The sequence below is a fragment of the Bos javanicus genome, chromosome X (assembly GCF_032452875.1).
Source record: "Bos javanicus breed banteng chromosome X, ARS-OSU_banteng_1.0, whole genome shotgun sequence".
NCBI classification, from domain to species: domain Eukaryota; kingdom Metazoa; phylum Chordata; class Mammalia; order Artiodactyla; family Bovidae; genus Bos; species Bos javanicus.
Window position 1 is genome coordinate 68,434,430 of NC_083897.1, and position 7,834 is coordinate 68,442,263.

A 7,834-nucleotide genomic window follows, 5' to 3' on the forward strand; every position below is an offset into this window, starting at 1 on the left:
TTGAGTTGGTGATGCCATCCAACCATCTCATCCTCTGCCATCCTCTTCTCCTCCTGCCTTCACTCTTTCCCAGCATCAGGGTCTTTTCCAATGAGTCAGTTCTTCGCATCAGGTGGCCAAAGTATTGGAGCTTCAGCTTCAGCATCAGTCCTTCCAATGAATATTCAGAACTGATTTCCTTCAGGACTGACTCATTTGATCTCCTTGCAGTCCAAGGGGCTCTCAAGAGTCTTCTCCAACACCACAGTTCAAAAGCATCAATTCTTCAGTGCTCAACTTTCTTTATGGTCCACAGCCTTGTCTGACTCAATGAAACTATGAGCCATGCTGTGTAGGGCCACCCAAGACAGACAGATCATGGTGAAGAGTTCTGACAAAACGTGGTCCACTGGAGAAGGGAATGGCAAACCACTTCAGTATTCTTGCCTTGAGAACCTCATGAACAATATGAAAAGGCAAAATATATGTGTGTATGTATGTGTGTGTGTATATATATATATATATATATATATGACACTATTTAGCTATGGAGAGCTACATTTTCTACTGTGTGGCTAGGAAAGCCAAGACAGTTTGCAAAGAAAGAAGCATTGATGAGACACAGAACTGACAAATGAACCTAAAATTGGTTTCTGAGAGCTTTCTAAAACCACAATCAGGTCCTCCCTGAGGCCCAGTATCATTCTTGCCATTGTTTTGGGGTTTTTTTGTTTTTGTTTTTTTTTTTAAGACATTCCTTTCTCATAATCAGATTTCTTTTGATGTTCAAGATATACATGTTGAATTCTGATACTTACAAAAACTAAATTATAAATCTTTATTTTAAATAAATATACCTGGAAAATTTTTTTATAAGAGCCTTCCAAACTACTTCTATCTCTGTAATTCTGTGTATAGGTTTGTGAATGCATTTGTATACCCTGGGAATTTAGATTTTTACTGATTAGGAAATGTCATAAAATGTTCAGGTCCAAAGTTCTACACAGAAAGAAGAGTAAATTAAGGAAGAAATAAAAATGTTGTCTACACTTGGGAACTTCAGCAAAGGATTATCTTGGTAACTTCTAACCACTACCTAACCACTTCTAACCACTATTTTTATTCTGAGAAAAACTGCAGGAGAGGCAATACTCACTAACAAGTATGTGCTGTAAAAAGCAACTGTTGTTACAATGGAAGTCAACTATGGGTACCTAAACCTTTAGTACATGTGATGTGAAGTTGTCCTTTTTGATTTGGATTTATCTTATAAATATGTTTCCAAAATAATACTTTGGAATGAGACTCTTAAGTTCAAATATGGTCTACAGTTTTGCAGAAGTTCACCTTTGTTTGGTATGGAAGCTATTTGCATAATATATAAACATTTAAGTTTTACAGATAATTAAATTATCAAAGCATTAGATATAAGGTATACCCTAAGGAGCTTAGAATTTTTAAGTCAGAAATGGGCAAAGTACCAGAAAGTGATTTCCTTTGGTTGAGCTTATGTAATAGGAACAAAAAGATTTGTGCAGAACTTGAAACTTCTTTCTATATGTTTTTATTATGACTGGAAAAAATTGCCTACAGGAAATGTTTTTCCTTTAATAAATCTTGATTTGAAAATTATAGGGACAGATAAACTGAACCTTGAACATCATTTTTCTTTCAGATATTCTGAAAGTAATTTTTGACTGTTAGATTTGAGATGCTAACAGGTGGTGCTGGTGGTAAAGAACTCTCCTGCCAATTCAGGAGACATAAAAAACGTGGGTTCAATCTCTGTGTTGGAGGAGGGCACAGCAACCCACTCCAGTATTCTTGCCTGGATAATTCCATGGACAGCAGAACCTGGCGGGCTATGGTGCATAGGGTAGCAAAGACTCAGCCACAACTAAAGTGATTTAGCATACTCAGATACATCCTGTTTTAAGATTTAGCATACTCAGATTCATCCTGTTTTAAGAGAAGAGTCTCTAAGAATATCTAGATTCATAATGCACATTTTGGAGGGTGACTGTGCCCATTACAAAGTAGTTCTTTGCTTTACCAACAAATTCAAGCTGCTTTTAAGCAGGAGTTCCTAGGAGTTCCCTGATGGTATATATCAACATTGCATAACTTCTAGACAGAAAGAGGTAGGTGTGGTAGGTAGAACCACTGCCAACTGAAGATCAAACTGAGAATAAAGCAATTCTAAAATGATTGTGGAAGTAAAGGAGAAGATATGGACTGACAGAAATCTGGTTTGAGAACAACTTTGCAGGAATACATGTGTGGTATAACATATGTTGCACTTAAAGTGAAGATTATTTGGGGACTACAGTTCCCTCCTATAGTAGAACCCATCAATCAGTTTGCCCCCAATAAGTCTACGTGAAACTGCCATTCAAAAATACTCCTTACACTTGGTTCATATTTTTCATTAATACTACATGGCCAAAATCTTCTTGACCAAAAGATTATATGGTGAATAGTTTTTTCCCCTCATTTTCTTAGATGTCTAAGAGTAATTTGTAAAATCATGGAATTTTCAATGTGGTTCAGGCCTTATAAATAAGCAAATGTTGATCTTCTTCAGTAAAACCTGGGAAGTCTGCCTGTGTAAGCCTATCTCACAAATGGAAAAGGGAATACTATCCTCTGGAAATGTGAAATATAATGTTTTCAATATATACTTAAGATTGAGGGGGCTAAGCAGAGCTGGGGGTAGGATCTTAAAGTTATGGCTCAGGCCATATGATTCTAAGTAGCCACTCTTGATGGAGTATTAGGGTGGCTTCTGCTGCCCCCGCCATATCCCTTCTTTTGTCAACTTCACCCTCTGGGTGATAAGTAGTATGAGGGTGCAACGGCAGGAACACCTTGGCAATATCAATGAAAAAAAATGTTGCCTGCCATATCAGTAAGCAAAGGATGTTGTAGCCATCAAGCCACCATATAACAGCTGCCTTGAGAGCAAGCCCTGAGGGAACCTGGGATAGAAGCAGGATACCCACTATCAAGCAGTCAATGGCTGCATCCACCCCCTGGACAGTGCACCCTGAGGAGACTCAGGATGAGAAGTCACAGATACTGACCCCTGGTAGCTGACATTCACATCAAAGGAATGATTTCAATGAGCTGTGACTTCTGCAACGACTGGCTCAGCAGTAAAGAATTGACTGCAATGTAGGAAACCCAGATTGGATCTCTGGGTCAGGAAGATCCCCTGGAGGAGGGCATGGCAACCCACTCCAGTATTCTTGCCTGTAGAATTGAATGGACAGAGTAGCCTGGTAGGCTACAGTCCATGGGGTCACAAAGAGTTTGACACGATTGAGTAACTAACACTTTCACTTCACTTTTTTCTCCACTTATTTGTAACACTTGGCAAACTATTCTCTCCTCTCTCATCATCCATTTCCTTGTTTGTTCATTGGTAATGATGATAGTACCTACTGCATAGGCTTTTTGTAAGAATGAATATGAGAAAAATCATGTAAGCACTCAACAAAGTGCCTGGCACATAGAAAAGCCCTCAATAAGTGGTAGCGTTGCGGTTGTGTGATTAATGAGAGTCAGGTTTAGGACCCAGGTTTCCTAATTGCCACTGTTCTCTTCACCATGACTGCAATGGCATAACTGCTAGAGAACCTTTAGTAAACTTAAACATATATTTTCTAGGTATACCCCATTAATCAGACCAGAGTTCCTCTCATTACCAGTTAGTGGGTTTAGATATTTTCACCTACAAGATAAAAAGTGACATCTATAATTCCATTAAAAGAGACAAATAAATCTAAATATTCAGTTTCAATCCCAAGAGAAACAGCACAATATACTCTCCAAGTTGCACTTTATAAATTAAACTGCTTCTGAATACCTAAAATTTAGTCATGAGACACAGGAAACTCAGGAGGAATGCAACATTCAAGCTTTTGTTGTTGGAAAAGCATTTGTTATGGATTCCATCACTAGCTTTATTTACAGGCCTTTTACCCATATTCTAATACTGATTGGTGCATCACAGGCTGAAAAGGAAATTTCATGGAAATACTGTAAATCTTTGCAGCAATTGGGACTTAGAACTTGACAAGGAAGAGCCAAACAGATGCAGTGGCTGTCTGCATAGGAGGTCTGATCAAAGGGAACTAGAATAGAAAGCACTACATGTGCCATAACTTGGACAGACAATAAATATTCAACTAACAATACTATTTGTGGTAAGAATATCTACTTGGATGCATATCAGGAATGTGGTATATATTTAAATAAAGTTTTGTAACAAGAGTCATTGACTTGTTTTTCTGCTCATGTTGCAGTCCAGGCCAAAAAACATTTTACTGGTATTTTCTATAAAAACTTCAACCTCTGCATAGAAAGTTCTTTGAAAAATATCTCAGTTTGAGCACACTAATGGGCACTCTTTCCCTCCTGCTTCTTCAAATATCACAATACTTGTCTGAATGAGCAACGTTGATATTGTATACACAAAAGTTAATGCTTCTGCAGCAATAAAAATAATCTTAAAAGAACATTAAAAGAATATAGATGTATATATAAGCAAGGGATCTAGGAAAGTTCCTTAAATGTAGTAATCCCTATCAATGTTTTATAAATAAATAGGTAATTAATGTCATGGGGAAAATCCACAATATATGGTTAAACAACAACAAAAGTAAGCAAGTTACAGCTATACATCTGGAACTGACTCAACATTGTTAAACTAAGTTCCAATTTTTTAATTTTATTTATTTATTTTTTAAATCCTTTATTTCTCATGTGTTCCCCATCCTGAACCCTCCTCCCTCCTCCCTCCCCATACCATCCCTCTGGGTCATCCCAGTGCACCAGCCCCAAGCATCCAGCATCGTGCATTGAACCTGGACTGGCATCTCGTTTCATACATGACATTTCACATGTTTCAATGCCATTCTCCCAAATCTTCCCACCCTCTCCCTCTCCCACAGAGTCCATAAGCCTGTTCTATACATCAGTGTCTCTTTTGCTGTCTCGTATACAGGGTTATCGTTACCATCTTTCTAAATTCCATATATATGCGTTAGTATACTGTATTGGTGTTTTTCCTTCTGGCTTACTTCACTCTGTATAATAGGCTCCAGTTTCATCCACCTCATTAGAACTGATTCAAATGTATTCTTTTTAATGGCTGAGTAATACTCCATTGTGTATATGTACCACAGCTTTCTTATCCATTCATCTGCTGATGGACATCTAGGTTGCTTCCATGTCCTGGCTATTATAAACAGTGCTGCAATGAACATTGGGGTACATGTGTCTCTTTCCCTTCTGGTTTCCTCAGTGTGTATGCCCAGCAGTGGGATTGCTGGATCATAAGGCAGTTCTATTTCCAGTTTTTTAAGGAATCTCCACACTGTTCTCCATAGTGGCTGTACTAGTTTGTATTCCCAACAACAGTGTAAGAGGGTTCCCTTTTCTCCACACCCTCTCCAGCATTTATTATTTGTAGACTTTTGGATCGCAGCCATTCTGACTGGTGTGAAATGGTATCTCATAGTGGTTTTGATTTGCATTTCTCTGATAATGAGTGATGTTGAGCATCTTTTCATGTGTTTGTTAGCCATCTGTATGTCTTCTTTGGAGAAATGTCTATTTAGATCTTTGGCCCATTTTTTGATTGGGTCATTTATTTTTCTGGAGTTGAGCTGTAGGAGTTGCTTGTATATTTTTGAGATTAGTTGTTTGTCGGTTGCTTCATTTGCTATTATTTTCTCCCATTCTGAAGGCTGTCTTTTCACCTTGCTAATAGTTTCCTTTGATGTGCAGAAGCTTTTAAGTTTAATTAGGTCCCATTTGTTTATTTTTTCTTTTATTTCCAATATTCTGGGAGGTGGGTCATAGAGGATCCTGCTGTGATGTATGTCAGAGAGTGTTTTGCCTATGTTCTCCTCTAGGAGTTTTATAGTTTCTGGTCTTACGTTGAGATCTTTAATCCATTTTGAGTTTATTTTTGTATATGGTGTTAGAAAGTGTTCTAGTTTCATTCTTTTACAAGTGGTTGACCAGATTTCCCAGCACCACTTGTTAAAGAGATTGTCTTTAATCCATTGAATATTCTTGCCTCCTTTGTCAAAGATAAGATGTCCATATGTGCATGGATTTATCTCTGGGCTTTCTATTTTGTTCCATTGATCTATATTTCTGTCTTTGTGCCAGTACCATACTGTCTTGATAACTGTGGCTTTGTAGTAGAGCCTGAAGTCAGGTAGGTTGATTCCTCCAGTTCCATTCTTCTTTCTCAAGATCGCTTTGGCTATTCGAGGTTTTTTGTTTTTCCATACAAATTGTGAAATTATTTGTTCTAGCTCTGTGAAGAATACTGTTGGTAGCTTGATAGGGATTGCATTGAATCTATAAATTGCTTTGGGTAGTATACTCATTTTCACTATATTGATTCTTCCAATCCATGAACATGGTTTATTTCTCCATCTATTAGTGTCCTCTTTGATTTCTTTCACCAGTGTTTTATAGTTTTCTATATATACGTCTTTAGTTTCTTTAGGTAGATATATTCCTAAGTATTTTATTCTTTTCGTTGCAATGGTGAATGGAATTGTTTCCTTAATTTCTCTTTCAGTTTTCTCATTATTAGTGTATAGGAATGCAAGGGATTTCTGTGTGTTGATTTTATATCCTGCAACTTTACTATAGTCATTGATTATTTCTAGTAATTTGCTGGTGGAGTCTTTAGGGTTTTCTATGTAGAGGATCATGTCATCTGCAAATAGTGAGAGTTTTACTTCTTCTTTTCCAATATGGATTCCTTTTATTTCTTTTTCTGCTCTGATTGCTGTGGCCAAAACTTCCAAAACTATGTTGAATAGTAATGGTGAAAGTGGGCACCCTTGTCTTGTTCCTGACTTTAGAGGAAATGCTTTCAATTTTTCACCATTGAGGATAATGTTTGCTGTGGGTTTGTCATATATAGCTTTTATTATGTTGAGGTATGTTCCTTCTATTCCTGCTTTCTGGAGAATTAAAAAAAGCAGGTTACAGAAATAGAATGTATAGCACATCTCATTTTGTATAAAGAATAGAGAGCAGTCTACATGCATATATGTATGTTTGTGTGAACTCTAGAACAATACACAAAAAATTGGTGACATTAGTTATTTTTGAATTGTGCAAATATTCAATAATGTTTTCCCTTTATAATTTTTGAATTTTCTACATTTTTGACACATTCATTCATCAGCACTTCTAATATCACTCCTCACCAGATGTGTAACTCTGTTCTTTCAGATATTTTACTATGTATACACACATGTACACACTGACTGACACACTCAGTATAGGGTACACAACCTTTGTTTAAAAATTTAAAATAAATTGGCTTATATCATAGTTCTGTAATAGCTTTTTACAAAACAATGTATCTTGGACACCATAAAATCCAATAAATAAGAACTGCTTACCCCTTTTTCATTGCTGCTTAGTGTTCCATGGTATGAAATTCATTTAACCAGTCATTATTATTGAACATTTAGGTGTTTCTAGTTTTATTGCTACTGCAAGCAGTGATTCAATGAACATTTCATATGCATATTTCTGTTCACATGCATATTTATGATGAGTGAATTCTTAGAGATTAAATTCCTGGGTTAAAGAATATGTACATTTAAAACTTTGCTAGAAATGGACAAATGGTACTCCAAAAAGACTTTATCAATTTGCACTATTTGTACTAGATGTTATTATTCCTTTACTGTCTGCCAGTCTGATGGGCAAAGACATGGCATCATATTTTTATGCTTTGCATTTCTCTGATTACTTTTACATCTGAACATATGTTAATTGGTGATTTTGAATCACCTCTTCTGTGATTTAC